The sequence below is a fragment of the Saimiri boliviensis genome, chromosome 2 (assembly GCF_048565385.1).
Source record: "Saimiri boliviensis isolate mSaiBol1 chromosome 2, mSaiBol1.pri, whole genome shotgun sequence".
NCBI classification, from domain to species: Eukaryota; Metazoa; Chordata; class Mammalia; order Primates; family Cebidae; genus Saimiri; species Saimiri boliviensis.
The window spans coordinates 9650337-9671364 of record NC_133450.1 but is presented as its reverse complement, the minus strand read 5'-3'; the positions used below and the strand labels follow the sequence as shown (position 1 = coordinate 9671364).

Sequence of the window (21028 nt, the reverse complement as noted above, 5' to 3'; positions counted from 1 at the left end):
CATATTGAAATGTACTCCTGCTGTTCAAGCTGCCCTGCAGCCCCATTTTGTTTTTGTTTTTTTGAGACAGAGTCTCACTCTTGTTGCCCAGGCTGAAGTGCAATGGCACGATCTCGGCTCACCACAACCTCTGCCTCCCGGGTTCAGTGTTTCTCCTGCCTCAGCTCCCCAAGTAGCTGATTGTATAGGCATGTGCCACCACGCCAGGCTAATTTTGTATTTTCAGTAGAGACAGGATTTCTCCATGTTGGTCAGACTGGTCTCGAACTCCTGACCTCAGGTGATCAGCCCAACTCAGCCTCCCAAATGCTGAGAGGCATGAGCCACCTCACCCAGCCTGTATTGTTTTTCACAAAGCAATACATTACCGATATAAGTTGATACTGGTATGTAAAAATTTACTTTATTCTTTATCATGGTTGCATTATTTTCCACAGTGTGGGAGAGGGTCCATAGTGGACTAACTCACTTTGGGACATTCAGGCTTCTCTGTTTTGTTTTTGTTGTTGATGATGATGATGATGATGATGATGATGATGATGATGATTTTACTGCTGTATTTCAAAATAGTGTATTTGTATAATTAAGGGCACAGACTTGTACCAGGTTGGTTGGGTCCAAGCCTATCTCTGCAAATGTTTAGCTTTACCCTGTCTGTGTTTCGAGTTTCCATATCTGTAAAACTGTGATAGTGGCTCCTATCTCAGAGTTATTAGAAGTGGATGGGTTCATTCCTGTAAAGTGCTTGGCCTTGTGTCTGCTGCTCAGTGAGCGCTTGCTATCACTATTGTGCAGCTTGTGCTCGTATTCCATAAGACTGCTTTTTAAAAATTTTTTTGAGATGGAGTTTCCCTCTTGTTGCCCAGGCTCGAGTACTATGTCTCAGTCTCAGCTCACTGCAACCTCCGCCTCCCGGGTTCAAGCGATTCTCCTGACTCAGCCTCCCAAGTAGCTGGGATTATAGGCATCCACCACCATGTCTGGCTAATTTTTGTATTTTTAGTAGAGACAGGGTTTCACCATGTTGGCCAGAGCTGGTCTCAAACTCCTGACTTCAGGTGATCCACCCACCTTGACCTCCCAAAGTGCTGGGATTACAGGTGTGAGCCACCACACCCAGCCTTGTAAGATTTCTTTCTAGAAGTAAAATTGACAAAAGAAAAAGAAAAACTTTTCCAAAAGTCTGACCAATACACATGACCCCCAGCAGTGAATGAGGAAGTTCTTTCTCCCATACCTTTCGGTGGGATTCTTCTCATTCAGTTCTCCTTTTCATCAGGCCCGTCCTTCTCAAGCTTTTTTTTGTTTTGTTTTTTGTTTTTTGGGTTTTTTTTAGATGGAGTCTCACTCTGTAACCCAGGCTGGAGTGCAGTGGTGTGACCTCTGCTCACTGCAACCTCTGCTTCCCAGGTTCAAGAGATTCTCCAGCCTCAGCCTCCTGAGTAGCTGGTACTACAGGTGTACACCACCATGTTCAGCTAATTTTTGTATTTTTAGCAGAGATGGGATTTCGCCATGTTGGCCATGCTGGTCTCAAACTCCTGATGTCAGGTAATGCATCTGTCTTGGCCTCTCAAAGTGCTGGGATTACAGGCATGAGCCACCGCACCCAGCCCAAACATTCTTAATCCATGATTTCCTTAGTTTGAAGTGGACTTGCAAGTTAAAACTTGAGCAAGTTAAAACTCGAGCTCAGTGTACCTGCCAAAACTTCAAATACATTTACTCTTTGACCCAGCAACGACAATTCTGGGAATTTATCTTGCAGATACACCAGCAGAGTTGCAAAATGACATGTCTACAAAGTTATTCATCGTGGTATTGTTTGTAACAGCAACAGACTGGAAACTAATAGGACACAGGTTAAATAATTTATGGCTCATGCACACAATGGATTACTATATAGCCATTTTTTTAAAAAAGGAGAAGCGCTCTTTATACCTATACAGAGCAATATCCAAGATATATTTTTAAGTAATGTGAGAATGGAGTAGCTAACACTTATATCCCATACTTCATCAATTCTAAGATGTGCATTTTTTTTTACTTTGTAACATATTTGAAATAAGGATGTGTTATAGTCAAAGGCAGGTCATAATTTTAATATAATGGTTTTCTTTCTTAGTACATAAAATAATGATGTGTCTTAGAATCCATGGCATCTTGGATCTGATGAATACAGTAGTGCTTACCCTGTGCAAGGCACTGTCCTAAGTTTATATATATATAGCACATATATATGAGATCATTTCAATCCCACAACAACCCTGTGAGGATAAGTACTATTATTATTATTATTATTTCGAGACAGAGTTTTGCTTTTGTTGCCCAGGCTGGAGTGCAATGGCGCAATCTTGACTCACTGCAACCTCCACCACCCAGGTTCAAGACATTCTCCTGCCCTAGTCTCCCGAGTAGCTGAGATTACAGGCATGTGCCACCACACCCAGCAAATTTTTGTATTTTTAGTAGAGACAGGGTTTCACCATGTTGAAACCAGGCTGATCTCAAACTCCTGACCTCAGGTGATCCACCCACTTTGATGCTGGGATTACAGGCATGAACCACCGTGCATGGCCAGGTAAGTACTATTATAATCTACATTTTACAGGTAAGGCAATGAATTTGGCCTTGGGCAGTCTTGCTCCAGTTGTTAGACTCATGAGACTATACCTCCCTGTGATAACAGCACCACAGACAGAAGGATCCTCCTGTGCCAGGCCCTGTCCTAAATGCTTCATACATATATTAGGTCATTTAATCCTCAAATAGCCGTATGAGACAGATGCTATTATTATTATCCTCACAATACCAATGAGGAAATTGAGACACTGAGAGTTTATGAAACTTTTGTAAAGACACACAGCTAGTGAGTGGAAGAACTGCAGTTTTGACATTGTCAAGTCTGGCTTCAGAGCCCATGTTTTAAATGTTCTTTATGTTACCTTTTGTGTGAAAAAAATAAAGAGTGTAATCCCAGCACTTTGGGAGGCCAAGGCAGGTGATCACCTGAGGTCAGAAGTTTGAGACCAGCCTGGCCAAAGTGGCAAAATCCCGTCACTACTAAAAATACAAAAATTAGCCGGGAATGGTGGTGGGCGCCTGTAGTCCCAGCTACTCAGGAGGCTGAGGCAGGAGAATCACTTGAACCTGGGAGGTGGAGGTTGCAGTGAGCTGAGATTGCGCCATTGCATGCCAGCCTGGGTGACAGAGCAAGGCTCTGGCTCAAAAAAAAGAAAAAAGAAAAGAAAAGAAAAGAAAAGCTAAAAAGGGAGGAGAAGAGAAGAGAACTTAGAATAATATATTCATATTTGTAGAATGAAAGAAGGAATACAGAGAAGGTGAGGCAAGCGTGTCACTTGTAAGGAAGGGTAGGTATGGGAACAGAGGAATTGGGGGTTGGGGTGGGAGTGAAATGTTCTGTTATACACCTTTCTAATATTATATGGGTTTTCAGCCATGTGGATGTATTTCCTATTTAAAACAAAAGAGAACAAGAATTTTAACTTCATTTCAAATTAATACACCAATGATATGAGAGCAGTGGTCCTAGATATTCAGCTGATGAGGTTTCTGTACCCATCTGTTCTTTCGATATTTTGATATTTACCTTTTAAGCCTTAGAAGTATTTTTATTTTATTGTTTTAAAGTAGCAAGGGATAACAGATAAAAACTTCCATTAATCCCGATCACAAATGCCATGATTTCAAGGCTTAAATCCCATTATAGTACCTCATATGTGGATCTGCCAGACAAGGCTGACAGAAAGATGACAATAAATTTAAGAACAAAAACCATACAAAGTTTATTCTTTGAACACAATGGAATCCAACTAGACATTGATAAAAAAGAGAGTAAAAATATCAAACAATTAGAAACAAAACAACACATTCTTAAATAATCTATGTGTTTAAAAATGTCTCAAGAGAAATTTTTTAAAAATACATAATGCTGAATAAAAATGAAAATAAAGCATAGGAAAATTTGTGGCCCAGTGTGGTGGCTCACACCTGTAATCTCAGCACTTTGGGAGGTCGAGGCAGGCATATTGCTTGAGTCCAGGAGTTCAAGACCAGCCTGGGCAACATAGTGAAACCACATCTCAACTAAAAATACAAAAATTAGCCAGGTGCGGTGGTAAGCGCCTGTAGTCCTAACTACCTGTGAGGCTAAGGCAGGAGGACTGCTTGTGCCCAGAATGTTGAGGCTGCAGTGAGTGGAGATCACACCACTGCACTGCAGCCTAGATGTCAAAGTGAGACCCTCCCTGTTTGAAAGAAAGAAGAAAGAAAGAAAAATAAAAGAAAGAAAGGAAGGGAGGGAGGAAGGAAGAGGAAAATTTGTGGAAGACAGCTAAAGTAGTGCTGAGAGGAAAAGTTTAGCACTAAATACATACATTAGAAAAGAAGGTGAGACCCCTGTCTCTATTAGAAAGAAAAATAAATAAATATTCAAAAGAAAGAAAGAAAGAAAGAAAGGCCAGGCATGATGCCTCACACCTGTGATCTCAGCACTCTGAGGCCAAGACAGGAGGATTGCCTGAGGCCTGGAGTTTGGGACCAGCCTGGGCAACATGGTGAGACCCCCACCACCACCCTGTCTCTAAAAAAAAGAAAAATAAATAAATATTGAAGACAAGAGAGAAACCCCCAAGCTAACAATCTAAGCTCTCACCTCAAGAACCCAGAAAAAGAGTAAATACATTCAAAGCAAGAAGGAAGGAAATAATAAAGGCACGAAGAGAAATTAATGAACTTGAAAACAGAAAATACAGATAAATTGATGAAACAAAGAACTGGTTCTTAAAAAGATCAATAAAGTTAACAAAACTCTAGCGAGATGAACAAAAAAAATGAGAGAAGACATTAATTACAAATTACCAACATCAGAAATGGAAGTGGGGATATTGCCACAGACCCTGCAGAGATCAAAAGGAAAAGGAATACTATGAATAACTCTACACACGTAAATTTGACAAATTAGATGAAAAAGATCAATTTCTCAAAAGACACAAATTGCTACAACTCACCTAATATGAAATAACTTGATTAGACCTATATCTATTAAGAAAATTGGGTTCATAACTTTAAAACTCCCAAAAAAGAAATCTTTAGGCCCAGATGGTTTAACTGGAGAATTCTACCAAACATTTAAAGAATTAACACCAATTCTAACAAAGTCTTTCATAAAACAAAAGCAGGAATATTTCCCAATTTATTTTATGAATCTAGCATTACCCTGATGCCAAAATCAGATAAAAAATCTGATTACAAAGAAAACAACAAACCAATATTCACTTGAATATAGATGCAAAATTTCTTAACAAAATATCAGCAAGTAAACTCGGCACTATATAAAAAGAATCAGGCTGGGCATGGTGGCTCACATCTGTAATCCCAGCACTTTGAGAGGCTGAGGCGGGCTGATGACCTAAGGTCAGGAATTCAAGACCAGCCTGGTCACATGGTGAAACTCCATCTCTACTAAAAATATAAACACTGGCCAGGCATGGTGGCTGGTGCCTGTAATCCCAGCTGCATGGGAGGCTGAGGCCGGGAGAATTGCTTGAACCTATGAGGCTGAGGTTGTAGTGAGCCAAGATTGTGCCACTGCACTTCAGCCTGGGCAGCAGAGTGAGACTCTGTCTCACAAAAAAAAAAAAAAAAAAAAAAAGAAAGAAAAAGAAAAAACACTTAAAAAATTCAAAATAAAAAAAGATAAAAAGAGTCATACATTATAACAAAGTCGGATTTATTTTTAGGATGCAAGACCAGTTCAACATTTGCAAATCAATTCGATACTCATTTCTGATCAAGACTCTTAGAAAAATAGGAAAAATAGGAGTACCAAAAATTTACAGCTAACGTTATACTCACTAGAGAAAGACCGAATGCTCGCCCCAAATTTTAGGAACAAAGCAAGGATGTTTGCTTTCATCACTCTTACTCAAGACAGTACAGGAAATTCTAGAAGAAGCGTTAAGGCAAGGAAAGGAAATTAAAGGCATAAAGATTAGAAGGAAGAAATAAAACAGCCCCTAATTGCAGATGATATGATTTTGTACATGGAAAACTCCAAGGAATCTACCAAAAAAACTTTTAGAATAAGTGACTTTAGCAAAGTCGCATGATACCAGATCAAGATAGAAAAGTCTATTGCAATTTTATGTACTGGTAATAAACATGTGAACACTAAGATTAAAGATAAGATACCGTAATCACTCAAAAAATGAAATGCTTAGGTATAAATCTAATAAAACATGCACAGAACGTGTGTACTGAAAGCCACAAAGCACTAATGAAAGAAATCGAAGACCTAAGGGGAGGTGTACTGTGTTAACGGATTAGGAGACGACACAGCGAGCGTGTCTCTAAATTGATATATAAGCTTCATGCAATTTCTGCCAACATTCCAGGAAGATTTTTTGCAGACAAAGATAAGATTTCTCTAACATTTATATGGAAAGGCAGAGGAACTAGATAACTAAAAACAGTTTTGAAAAGAATAAAGTAAGAACAATCAGTCTATCCAATCTCAAGACATTATACAGCTACAGTAATCAAGAGTGTCTGCTATTGGTGCAGTGATAGACATACAGATCAATACAACAGAGATTAACCCAGAATAGACCCATACATACGTGCCCACTTGATTTTTTGATACAAAAGCAAATCAATGGGGAAAAAAGAGCCTTTTTTTTTTTTGAATGGAGTTTTGCTCTTGTTGCCCAGGCTGAAGCACAGTGGCGCGATCTCAGCTCACTGAAACTTCCACCTCCCAGGTTATAGCAATTCTCCTGCCTCAGCCTCCCAAGTAGCTGGGATTACAGATGCCTGCCACCATGCCCAGCTAATTTTTTTGTATTTTTAATAGAGATGGGGTTTCACCATGTTGGGCAGGCTGGTCTCAAACTCCTTACCTCAGGTGATCCACCCACCTCAGCCTCCCAAAGTGCTGGGATTACAGGCATGAGCCACCGCGCCCAACCAAAAGAGTCTTTTCAAAATACAGTGCTGGGGAAACTGGACCTCTATAGGCTTAAGAAAAAAAAAAAAAAAAAGAACCTCACTGAAACCTCCTACTTCATACAAAAATTAATTCATTTTGGATTTTGAACTTAAATATAAAATATAAAATTATAAAACCTTTGGAAAAGTAAAGCATAGGATAAAGTCTTCTGGATATACAGCTAAGCAAAGAGTTGTTGGACTTGGCATCGAAAGCATCGTCCATAAAAGGAAAAATGGAAAAATTAGATTTCATGAAAATTTAAAACTTTTACTCTGCAAAAGACCTTGTCAAGAGGATGAAAAGACAGGCTGCAGATTGGAATAAAATATTTGCAAACCCCAACTTCGACAAAGGACAATCTAGTAAACATAAAGAACTCTTAAAACTCAATGGTTAAAAGAAAAATAATCCAATTAGAAAATCAATAAATGGGTCCAAGAGTGGTGACTCAGGTCTGTAATCCCAGCACTTTGGGAGGCCGATGTGGGTGGATCACTTGAGCTCAGGAGTTTGAGACTGGCCTGGGCAACATGGTGAAACCTCAACTCTACAAAAAATAAAAAAATGAGAAGGCTGTGGTGGCATGAGACTGTAGTCCCAGTAGGGAAGCTCAGGTGGGAGGATTGCTTGAGCCTGAGAAGCAGAGTTTGCAGTGAGCCGAGATCACACCTTTGTACTCCAGCCTGGGTGACAGAGCAAGACTGTCTCAAAAAACAAACAAAAAATGGACAAATGAAATAAAGATGTGTTTCATTAAAGAGGATATACTGATCGTAAATATGTACATGAAAAGGTGAAAAAGTGTTCCAAATTAATCATTAGGGAAATGCAAATTAAATCTACCATGAGCTATTACACACATCTATTCGAAGTGCCAAAATAAGTTAGCTGTGTGTAGTGACGCCTGTAATCCCAGCTACTCGGGTGACTGAGGCAGAAGAATCGCTAGAACCCAGGAGGTGGAGGTTGCAGTGAACCAAAACCATGCCACTGCAGTCCAGCCTGAGTGACAGAGCGAGACTCTGTCTCAAAAAAAAAAAAAAAAAAAAAAAAAAAAAGTTCTAAAATAAAAATGGTGTCTGAGCACAGTGGTTCATGCCTGTAATCCCAACACTTTGGGAGGCTGAAGCAGGAGAATTGCTTAAGGCTAGGAGTTCAAGACTCCTCTAGAAAAAGAAAAAAGGATTTTGCTGGGCTTGGTGGCATGTGCCTGTAATTCTGGCTACTTGGGAGACCGAGGTGGGAAGATTACTTGAGTCCAGGAGTTTGAGGCTGCAGCGAGCTATGATTGTGTCACTGCATCTCAGTATAAGTGACAAAGCAAGACCTTATCTCTTTAATTAATTAATTAATGTAACAATTAAAATAGTGACAACAACATATACTGGCAAGGATGTAGAGAAACTAGATGACTCATATATTCTGGTGGAAATGTAAAATGGCATTGGCACTCTGGAAAAGAGTTTGGCAGCTTTTTTGAAAACTAAACATGCAACTACCATACAGTCCAGCAACTGCACTCCTGTGTATTTATCCCACAGAAATGAAAACATGTTTACATGGAAACTTGTACATGGATGTTTGTAGCAGCTTTATTCATAATACCCCCAAACTGGAAACAACCCAGATGTCCTTCAGTGGGTGAGTGGTTAAACTATAGTACATCCAAATCATGGAATACTACTCAGACATAAAAAGGAGCAAGCTACTGATCCATGCAGTGGCTGGGACGAACCTCCAGAGAATTCTGCGGAGTGCAAACAGACAATCCCAGAAGTTTACATAATGTTGATTTCATTTATATAAAATTTCTGAAGTGACAAAATTACACAAGTGGAGGACAGATTAGTGGTTGCCAGGAGTTAAGGAGGGATTAGGGGTTAGAAGGAAGTAGGTGTGGCCATGAGAAAGACAATATGGGGAGTCCTTGTGGTGACAGAAATGTTTTATATCTTGACCCTATCAGTGTCAATAATCTGGCTGTGATATTGTACTATAATCTTTTAGTTTCTTGAGGCAGAGTTTCTCTCATCACCCAAGCTGTAGTGCAATGGTGTGATCTTGGCTCACTTCAGCCTCCACCCTTCTGGGTTCAAGAGATTCTCCTGCTCAGCCTCCCAAGTAGCTGGGATTACAGGTACCTGCCACCATGCCTGGCTAATTTTTTTGTATTTTTAGTAGAGACAGGGTTTCGCCATGTTGGCCAGGCTAGTCTTGAACTCCTGACCTGAGGTGATCTGCCTGCCTCAACCTCCCAAAATGCTGGGATTACAGGTATGAACCTCTTGCCCAGGCTATAGTATCATTTTGCAAGAGCTTACCATTGGGGGAAACTGGGTAAGGGTATGCAGAATCTCTCTGTATTATTTCTCACAACTACATGTGAGTTTATAATTATTTCAAAATCAAAAGTTTAATGGAAAAGATAAGCAATAAGCTGAGACATAGCTGTAGCAAACACATAAGGCATGAGATTAATACACTTATTTTACAAAAAGCTTCAACAAATCAATATAAAAGTAGTAACAGCCTCCCCCACAATGATAGAGAAAGGATGTAAACAGATAATTCAGAGAAGAAATATAAATCTCTACTAAGAATTTGGAAAAATAAATGTTTACATTTAATAGTATTCAAAGAAATACAAATTACAATGATAACATAATACAATTTTCCGTATAGACTGGCAAAATAATTAAAACTAGACTTTAAAAAATACCTAGCCGAGTGCAGTAGCTCACACCTGTAATCCCAGCACTTCAGGAGGCTGAGGCAGGTGGATCACAAGGTCAGGAGATCAAGACCAGCCTGGTCAATATGGTGAAACCCTGTCTCTACTAAAAATACAAAAATCAGTCCCCATTCCCATACTGGCAGGGGCTTGTTATTAAATTTTATATAAATAGAATCATATGGATGTATGCTTTTGTGTCTGGCTTGGTTTTGCTCAGCATAGTGTTTCTGAGATTCTTCTGGGTGGTGCTGATTTTTATTGTTGGGTAGTTTTCCGTTGTATGGATACGCCACAATTTGTTTTTTTTGTTTTTTTGTTTTGTTTCATTTGCCAGCATGGGAATGGGGATTGATTGAAGAGAGGCTTGAGGGAACTGCCTTAAGATGGATTATTCTATCTCTTGAGTGTGGATTACAGGTGTGTATGCATTTGTCAAAATTTTGCTGGGTGCGGTGGCTTATGCCTGTAATCCCAGCACCTTGGGAGGCTGAGGCGGGTGGATCACCTGAGGTCAGGAGTTCAAGACCAGCCTGGCCAACATGGTGACATTTGAATTGTTTCCAGTTTTTGGCTATTACAAACAAAGTTGCTGTAAACTTTCTAGTACAACTCTTTTTGTGAATGAATTTTAGTTTTGTTGAGTAAATATCTTAGCATAGAATGGCTGGGTCTGGCTGGGCACAGTGGCTCACACCTATTCCCAGCACTTTGGGAGCTCAAGGCAGGTGGATCACCTGAGCCCAGGAGGTTGAGAGCAGCCTAACTCTCTCTCATAGTGAGACCCTATCTCTACAAATAAATAATAGCTGGGTGTGGTGGTGCATGCCTGTGGTGGTCACAGCTGCTTGGGAGGCTAAGATGAGGGGATCGCTAGAGTCCCAGGGGTCAGAGGGGTAGTTGAGATGGAGGGGGGCATGCAAAGATTACAGTGAGCTGAGATCATGCCACTGCACTCCAGCCTGGGTGACTCAGTGAGATTCTGTCTCAAAAAAAAAAAAAGAAAAAAGAAAAAAAGAATTGCTGGGTCAGAAGATATGTATACAATTATGAAATTAAAAGAAATTGCCAGAATGTTTTCCTAAGAGGTTGGACCATTTTCCAGCTGTACCTAGGGCTCTGCGGGCTCCACATCCTCACCAACTTTAGCTGTTGTCAGCCTCCTTAATTTTCACCACCCCAGTGGGTGAGTGAGAACTCATTGTGGGTTTAATCTGCATTTCCCTGATGATTCATGATGTTGGGCACTTTTTCACATGCTTATGAATTTTGACAAATGTATACACATGTGTAATCCACACTCCAGTTAAGAGATAGACGAATTCCATCCCCCCAGGCAGTTCCCTCCTGCCTCTTTCCGATCAGTCCCCATTCCCATGCTGGCAGCTCTCAGGAACTCTTCTTTTGTGGCCTGTTCAAATATTTTGCTCGTTTTTAAACTGACTTCTTGTTGCTGCTGTTGTTCTTCTTATTGGATTTAGAGCATATTAACTTTTCATATGACAATAACTTTACATACTATTCCTATTTGTGTGCATAGTAATTGTTTTCTGTTATTTTCAATAAATATTATAATGTCCCTTCCTATACCTTTTTCCTCCTAGAAAGCTAGAAACTCCATTTTTTTTTCCCCCCGGAGGGACTCCTAGAATGCTAGAAACTGCATTTTTTTTTTTTTTTTTTTTTTTTTTTCCCAAGATGGAGTCTCGCTCTGTCGTCCAGACTGGAGTGCAGTCGTTCGAACTCGGCTCACTGCAACCTCTCCCTACCAGGTTCAAGCAATTCCTTGCCTCAGCCTCCCAAGTAGCTGGGATTACAGGTGTTTGCCACCACACCCGGCTATTTTTTTTGTATTTTTAGTAGAGACGGGGCTTCACCATCATGGCCAGGTTGGTCTTTAACTCCTGACCTCATGATCCACTGTGCCTGGCCCCAGAAACTGTATTTTAAATTATTAGAAGCCTCTTTCCATTCAGAGACAGTTTTAAGAATTCTTATTTTTGGTGGCTGCTATTCAAATTTGGCAAAATTTTGTCTGTCACTATAAAACCTCAAGGGACACCTCAAGTCCAAATCATGCTTCAGTCTGCTGTCTTGAAACAGAGCAGAAAACAAGCCTCCTTAAGCTTTGTAGTCCCACCCATTACCTACTCCAGTGGCTGGCATGATGGTCAATACCTGCTCTTGGCCAGGCGTGAAGTGGCTCACACCTGTAATCCTAGCGCTTTGGGAGGCCGAGGTGGGTGGATTACCTGAGGTCAGGAGTGCCAGACCAGGCTGACCAATGTGATGAAACCCCATTTCTACTAAAAATATATTTTAAAAAAATTAGGCGTGCTGGCGTGCGTCTGTAATCCTGGCCATTTGGGAGTCTGAGGCAGGAGAATTGCTTGAACCTGAGAGGTGGAGGTTGTAGTAAGCCAAGATTGTGCCACTGCACTCCAGCCTTGGTGACAAAGTGAGATCTCCGTCTCAAAAAAAAAAAAAATCTCTCTCTAGCTTTCTAGGGATGAGCTGCAGGGAGGGAGCTGGGAAGGGGTAACCAACTTCTACATATATATACATACATACACACATATATATATATGTGCGTGTGTGTGTGCGCGTATATACATATATATATACACAGTTTTTGGGGGGACGGAAGTTTGCTCTTGTCGCCCAGGCTGGAGTGCAATGGCATGATCTCAGCTCACCTCCACCTCCACCTCCCAGGTTCAAGCAATTCTCCTGCCTCAGTCTCCCGAGTAGCTGGGATTACAGGCATGTGCCACCACGCCCGGCTAATTTGTATTTTTAGTAGAGACAGGGTTTCTCCATGTTGGTCAGGCTGGTCTGGAATGCCAACCTCAGGTAATGCACCCACCTTGACCTCCCAAAGTGCTGGGATTACAGGCATGAGCCACTGCACATGGCCTCTCTCTATTTCTTTGTATATTTGCTCTCATTGACTATTTTCTGTAGCGTGGTCCATTTCCTGAAATCCAATCTGTCGAGAAGTTTTACTCCATAATGTACAACAGAGCCATGGGTCTATCCTCTTATTTAAGACCCCTCACTGCAAAGACTCCATATTTCTGCCCGCTTTGCCTTCCAAGGAATTGAATGGCAACAGCTTGGAGCTGGTAAGGAGTAGTCAGGACTGTGCCAGGAACCAAAATGATCGAGGCAGAGAGACTTCCAGAGGCCAGTCAAGGCAAGTAAGCACCTGCAGACTATGAATAGGGTTCAAGGAAGCCAGAAAAGACAGGTTCTGTGCCTGAGGCCCACAGGGGGATCTAGGGTGCTGAAGTGTGGGCAGCAAGACTCAGGCACTCTGCTGCTTTAGACATCCGTGGAGCTCCAAGTGGTGAGCACGCCCACAGCCTCTTCTGGGAAAGTGGGCCCAGGCAGTTCTTTCTGCACAGTTGAGAGGGCCTATAAATTAAAGCAGGAGCCCCCTCACCAGATGATTGAAGCAGGGGTTGGCATCCAAGCCGGGACCTGACCAATCAGGGGGCTTCCTAGCGTTGGTGACCAATCAACTCAGGCAGCTCATTTTTGCCTGGGTCATTCAGAGAAGAGCAGAGTGAACGAAATGCCTGAGGCCCTGGAGCTGCCGTTATATTTAGGTGACAGAGGAACCTTTGTTGCAGTTCTCCAAAACACCTGTTGCATAGCCTGGATGGGGCTTAGATGGTACAGTAGTGCTCCTGGTTCCCCCTGCCATCTGAATTGTAATGACGACGTTTGGAACACTGGCCAAAGGTGACAGGGGACACCTGACTTATGTATCTGGGAAGTGGATGCTCAGTCAGTGAACTTCCTGCCAGAACTGGTCTGAGGGGGTGGGTGGATCCGAGACAACAGGCAGTGACTACCATCTGTTCCCGGTTAGAACAGAGAAGTGAGGGCGTGGGGTTACAGGGAGTTGGGCAGCCCTCAGAGGGCGAGGTCAACAATCTCCAAAGACTCAGAGAAGACAAGCAGAAGCCTAGACAGCCAGTATCTCTGTGGACATCCAGAAGCACTGGAACAGAAAGATCTGGCTCTGCAGGCTGCCCCACCAGCAGTTTAAAAGTACTTCCTTCCATATATATGCTCAGGACCCGGAAGAGCAGAGCCCGGAGCAGGGCTGTCCATTATGATATCTGCCTGTGTCTCTTTATACTTAAATTAATTAAATAGAATTAAAAGCTTCATTCCTAGGCCAGGTGCAATGACTCACGCCTGTAATCCCAGCCCTTTGGGAGACCAAGGTGGGTTTCACTTGAGGTCAGGAGTTTGAAACCAGCCTGGCTAAGGTGATGAAACCCCGTCTCTACTAAATATACAAAAATTAGCTAGGCATGGTGGGTACACACCTGTAATCCCAGCTACTCAGGAGGCTGAGGCAGGAGAATCACTTGAACCCAGGTCAACGGAGGTTGCAGTGAGCCAAGATTGTGCCACTACACTCCAACCTGGGCAACAGAGAGACTCCACCTCAAAAAAAAAAAAAAAAAAAAAGCTCCATTCCTTAGTCTCACTAGCGACACTGCAAGTGCTCCATGGCTGGACACAGTGGCTTATGCCTGTAATCTGAGCACTTTGGAAAGCTGTGGTGGGAGGATTGCTTGAGTTCAGGAGTTTGAGACCAGCCTGAGCAACCTAGTTGCTCTGTCTCTACAAAAACTAAACTAAAATAAAAAATCAGCCAGGCAGTTACTCGAGAGGCTGAGTTGAGAGGATAATTTTTGCCCAGAAGGTAGAGGCTGCAGTGACCTAAGATCACCCCACTGCACTATAGCCTGGGCAACAGAGCAAGACTCTGTCTCTAAAATCTAATTAAGAAAATATGTGAAAGTTACAGTGGGAAAAATAAGGGCTATTTTCTACCCTTTTCTTCTTCTCCATCTGCTGGAACCACATGTGGTCCACTGATAAGCAGCTGATGAACCTCCTCTCTTGTTCCCTGCCTGATGATCCCTCCCCCTGCAGACTTCTCATGAGGAGGATGGCTGCCCCTCCTTCCTGGACCCCAGAGCCTGGAACTGGGGAATTGTTCTTCCTTCTGCATGACTGCTTCCACGGCCTTTGCCTCCTCCTTCAAAGAGGCATGAGTGCCTCTTCATTGCTACAACGGGCCTCCACCTGAGTGAGGACTTTAGCTTTGATTCATTATCTTTTTTTTTTTTTCTATTATTATTCCCATTATCATTCTCAGCAGTGCCAACAATCTCCAGGATGAACTGTCCAATACCTCAGCCTCTCCATTCTGCAACCTCCTCGTCTCCACGGACGTCGGCTCCTCTATCCTAGGAGACACCTGTTTCCATGGTCGTGTCCTTGACCTTCTCACCAACACCGAACCATTCTCCACTCAGTTCAACTCACCCACCTCGATGCTCCCACCCCAGCAACCCTTCAACCCCAGCGCCTCTCCATCTGTTGACCTTTTCCACCTTCTCACTCTCAGTGCTGACTCACTTTCCTCCCTAGCCAGCATAGAATGCACGGTCCATCCTTATAGCCTTCTAAATGCCCTGTCCTCCACGGCCTGCGCTTTACTCAGTAGAATCATCTGGCTAGTTGACGCAACTGTCTGCCCCCGCCCCCATGCCTGCACTCAAGCTACTGAGCCATGCTGATGGGCTCCCTTCAGTCATGTTCACCTGTCTCAAATAAGTGGGCATTTAGCCCTCCGGTTCCTCCCTGGTGTAGTCGTTTTCCTGCCCCCAAAACAACTCTCATGCCTCCTGTCTCTCCTCAGACTCCCCACTCCCACTCTGCCCCTCTGTGCCCGCATCTCCCACTGATGACCTTGCCTCACGTTTCCTTCAAAAGCCAACAGAAACTCTCCCATCTTCCTTCCGCCAAATCTGCCCACCTGCCTGTACCTGCAGCATTTCTCCTACTCTCCTGTTATGAAGGATGAAGTGTCCTGTCCTTTCCCAAAGGCAAAACTTCTATTTATGTACTAGAACTCATGCCTCCGATTTTCTCCAAGTTTCTGCCCCTCTCTCCGCTTATCATGAATGCCTCCCTCTCTGCTGGGTCACTCCTATCAGCATGCATGCATGCCCTATATCTCTTGACACTTCTGGAAGGTGGAGAGCAGAGAGAGGTGGTTAGTCCAAGATCACACAGGCTTCCTGGCTCTAGCCTAGGATGGTACCACCAACTGGGTTGCGTCTTCCTATTTTTCAGGCATTGAAAGGAGCTGCTGTTTATCTTTTTTTTTTTTTTTTTTTTTTTTTTTGAGACAGAGTCTAGCTCTGTCACCCAGGCTGGAGTGCAATGGGGTGATCTGGGCTCACTACAACCTCTGCCTTCCGGGTTCAAGCAATTCTCCTGCCTCAGCCTTGTGAGTAGCTGGGACTACAGGCATGCACCATCACACCCGGCTAATTTTTGTATTTTTGGTAAAGATGAGATTTCACCATGTTAGCCAGGCTGGTCTCGAACTCCTGATCTCATGATCCGCCCAGCTCAGCCTCCCAAAGTGCTGGGATTACAGGCGTGAGCCACCGTGCCTGGCCTCCTGTTAATCTTTCAAAACATCTAGTGTTCGTCTTTCCAGAAGTAGAGATTCATTATCCTCGTTCCTGAGGTTCGAAACATTTTCGTTGCAAGACATCTGTTCCCAGGGACTATGGAGAGCCTGGTTTTGTCACAGGCTTGGAAGTCTGGAGAACTGCAGAAATGAGTGGGTGGACCATGCTGGGCCTGAGAGCTGGATTCTTGAGAAAAGGTGTGAAAGTAATCAAGCCAAGATTTGGGTGAGATGAATCTCGCTGCAGTTCGTTGTAGGCTGCACAAGACCTAAAAATTGAGAAAACAGCTCTATACTTTAGACCAGAAAGCTATGGGTTCAAATACCAGCTGGCGCCTTCCTGGCTCTGTGACCTTGAGCAACTGAACATAATGTCTCTGAACATCAGTTTCTTCATCTGGAAAGTAGAAATCATAATAACTATTCAAGTAGAATTCTGCTGTGAGAATTAAATGAGATCACATGTGTCAAGCTCTGGGTACATAAGGGGCACTCAATACAGATTAGTTTACCTCCACTTCCTTATTGAGCCAGCTGGATTACCCAGGCAATTGTAGGTGTGTATAGACCAGGCTATTGGTCTACACTTTGAGACCTCAGAAAGTGATTTTGCAAATTCTCCATCAAAACACTTCTGCCTCACGAGAGAGGCTACTATTTCTCATTGACCCTTCCTACTGCCACTGTAGAGTTTTGGCAGGGGAATGCTTTACTTTGTGTTCAAAATAGATGTGACTATAAGCCCCAGGGCTATGAGGGAAATAATACAACAAACTATCGACTAAGACTGTCAAAGTCATTTAGTCTGCATCACTGTTTTTATAGGACACAGAGGTGACTTGGCGATTACCCAGCCAGTCACTTTCAGAGCTAGGATGAGAATCCAGGTCTCCCGACTCCTGAGCGTCTCACCAAAAATGTGTAACACCTGCAGAAGGCCATCAGCAAGATTTAGGATACTCCCAGAGGGCAAATCTATTGCTTTTTACAACCAAGATAGTCCACGGACTGTATCAGGACTGTGGTGGTTGATACGAAGAAATTATTTAATGGATACAATGTATATTATTCAGTGATGGTTACCCTAAAGCCCCAGACTTCACCACTGTGCAATACCTCCATGTAACAAAACTGCAATTGTACCCCTTACATTTATAAACAAACACAAAACCAAAGAGTGGATTCAGCTAATGTAAATTTTTAAAGGGAAGGGAGGAAAACTTCCTTGTCTCAATTACCAAGGGCCATTTAAAATTTTGTTTTCTCCTTGTTACAAAAAATATTCGGGTTGCCTGGGCTTCTTTACCATACTGTTTCTTTTCAAAAAAAAAAAAAAAAAAAAAAAAAAAAAGCAATTTTCGCTTTCCACTGCTTTTTCCTATCTGGTATGGTTTGGTTATGCATCCCTCCAAATCTCATGCTGAAATGTGATCCCCAGTGTTGGAGGTGGACCCTGATGGGAGGTGTTTGGGTCATGGGGGCAGATCCCTCATGATTGGCTTGGTGCCATCCCCAAGGTAATGAGTGAGTTCTCTCACTCTGAGTTCTCTCACTCTGAGTTCACGAAGAAAACTGGTTGTTTAGAAGAGCATGGCACCTCCCCGTTCTCTCTTGCTCCATTACTTGCCATGTGACGGGCTTGTTACTGTTTCACCTCCACCATGAGTAAAAGCTCCCTGAGGACTCACCAGAAGCTGAGCGGATACCAGGACCATACTTCCTGTACAGCCTGCAGAACCATAAGCCAATTAAAACTCTTTATAAATAACCCAGCCTCAGGTATTTCTTTTCTTTTTTTCTTTTTTTTTTTGAGGTAGAGTCTTGCTCTGTCGCCCAGGCTGGAGTGTAGTGGTGCAATCATAGCTCACTGCAGTCATGGCATGCCTGGCAAATTTTTGTATTTTTTATAGAGACAGGGTCTCATCATTTTGCCTAGGCTGGTCTCTTAACTCCTGAGCTCAAGCAATCTGCCTGCCTCAGCCTCCCAAAGTATTGGGATTACAGACATGAGCCACCATACCTGGCCAGGCATTTCTTTTGAGTGAGGTAAGAACAGACTCACATACCGTCTTTCCGTCATCTCATAACCTGTGAGATACACAGGTAGCTATTATCAACCCCTTTCTATATGAGGTGTAAAAGACATGTGGACCCAGTTTTGGATTCCACTTGCCATCTCTGTGATGTTGGGCAGGTCAGTATTATCTTCCTCACTAGGCTGCTGTGGTTATTGAGTTTAATGCAGCATTTCCCAAACTTCCCTATGATGAGAAGCCTCTGGGTATTGTTAAAATTATCAATTCTGGCCGGGCATGGCGGTTCACACCTGTAATCCCAGTACTTTGGGAAGCTGAGGCAAGTGGATCATGAGGTCAGGAGATTGAGACCATCCTGGCTAACATGGTGAAACCCCATCTCTACTAAAAATATAAAAATTAGCTGGACATGGTGGCGTGTGCCTGTAATCCCAGGTACTCGGGAGGCTGAGGCCGAAGAATCGCTTGAACCAGGGAGTCCGAGGTTGCAGTGAGTCGAGATTGCACCACTGCACTTCGGCCTGGCGACAGAGCGAGAATCTATCCAAAAAAAAAAAAAAAAAAAAAAAAAAGAAAGAAAAATTACGAATTCTTGGGCCCTAGTCCAGAGCTACTGAACTAGAATTCCCAGGGGCGAGGCCTGGCAACCTGACAGGCCCCAGGTATTATCAGGGAAATCGGGGAAACACTAGTTTGATTTTTATAAAGCATTTATAGTTGTGTCTGGCATGAAGCAGTCAGTATTGATCGAGCACTCATAAGGGTTCAATCTTGGAAATGTGGGTAATAATGATTATTAGATAGGGTTATGATGAAACACAAGACAAATAATGTATAGTCCCCGGTAAACAGTAAGTTCTAAGTATCTGTTGGAGTCCTCACTGCGTTGTATTCATCAGGACTCCCAGGACACGAGGCGATCACCTGGAGGCTCGCTGGTTCTCTGTCCTGGCTTCATTCTCAGGCAGGCTGTATCCAAGGGCTGTGCCTCCTCCTCAACTCCAGGCCTCCATCCTCTAGCTCAGCACCTCCCATAGGAAGATTCTTGTTATCTAGATTCTAGGGACCAAGCCTCATTTAACCAATTTGGGCTCCAGGTACTTCCTTGTACCAGTCACTGTGGTTAGGATTTGGACTAGGCTGATTGACCAAGACAGAATAACTTGCTTACCTAAGACCTAGAGGCATGGGGCCAGCCCATCTGAACTTCGGGAATGGAGAATGGTCCATATCCATGTGAGTCCTTCCAACGGTCCCTTGGAGTTGTTGCTAGGCCAAGAGAAACGGACGGTTGGCAGGCAGCCCCACGGACGTTCCTTGTGTCAGCTCCCCGGTTCACAGTCAGCCAGCAGCCTCCAGATGCCCCAATGTGTGTGGAATTTCCGACAATCTCTCCTCTGCTAGCGCGTCCACGGCCAGCCTTGAGGGCCTCAGTCAGATGACCCAGCCTTGGACCTACCCTCATCTGTGCAACCATCTCCAGCCCCCTCCTTGGCCTGCTCACCCTTGGGCCACCCTGCCCCCAGGGGTCTGTCCAAGGGCTGGACCAGCGACTTAGGGCTGCTGTTGTCCAAAGCTGCTTATTAGGGACCCACTGTGGGAATCCTTCCAACCATGAACAATGAGTTTCTAAACCAGGATAAAAACAGCCTTTGCAAGTCAGCAAATGAGACAAACTGAATTGCTCAACCCCCGCCATCCCCCCTTCCCTCATCGGCCTGGTACTTTCAACACAGTGGCTAAGACCAAGGTCTCTGGAGTCAGAAGGATGTCGTTTTGAGGCCCTTCGCTTACTAGCTGGGCTACTTGTCTCACTTCTGAGCTTTGATTTCCTCTGTGAAATCCATGAAGATTAAAGGAGGCAATGGATGGAAAGCGCATGACACAGAGTAGCTCATAATCAAGAAGCATCGTCATTACCGTCCTCTCCAGACACTGGTCTGCACCAGGAAACGCGCAGCCCTTCAGTGGGGATCAGTGTCAGACAGGGCAATGTCAGGGAGCCGAATCCACTGTGAATATCACAAACCTACAGTGCATTCCAATGTGACGTAAAACACATACACGGCCATGGCACTCACCATATCCTATTCACTCAAGGCTCGGCTGTTTTCTTCCTGGAAAACACACCGCACCGTGTCTTGTCACTGCAGCTGGCCTCCCCTCGACACAAACAGTACAGAAGCTGCAGAAGCCCAGGGATGGGAGTCCTGGGTTCCGGGCTTGGCTGTCACTCCCTTGCAGTGCCACCTTGGGCACGTCACTTGCCTTCTCTGGGCGTTGGTTTCCTCTTTGGTCAAATAACAGGGTTGAACAGGGCGACTTAGGAAAAGTTCTTCCCTCTCCAGGGTCTGCCTTGTGCCACTCACTAGCACACTGAGTGGCGAAACTGCCCTTGCTGAAGCTGAAGCCGTGATGGTCAAGGGTGAGTAACGACTCCAACACCCCTCACTCACACAGGTGGTCTGGTCTGGGGAGGGGGAGTCGGGATGTGGGAGGCACTTACGGTAAGGGTAAGAGGGCTGGCTCTGGAATCTCACACCTGGTTAATTCTTGACAGGCGGGCCTTCTTCCTGGCTAAATGACCTTGGGTGTAACCTATAAGCCGCCTGTGTAGCAAGGGTAATGGCATCTACGTAAGGTGGCTGTGACGATTTGGTAAGATTAATGAGATGTGCTGCATTTGAAGCAAAGGGCCTGGCACAGAACAAGAGCTCAGGAAAGGCCAGCTCTTC

The 21028-nt window shown here is 43.7% G+C and overlaps 1 pseudogene; it reads left to right on the top strand.

The window, feature by feature from the left end:
• The window catches only part of LOC141582136 (cysteine--tRNA ligase, cytoplasmic-like), a 45321-nt pseudogene extending 30538 nt beyond the window's left edge, over positions 1–14783 (top strand).
• Positions 14784–21028: the final 6245 nt, after the last annotated feature.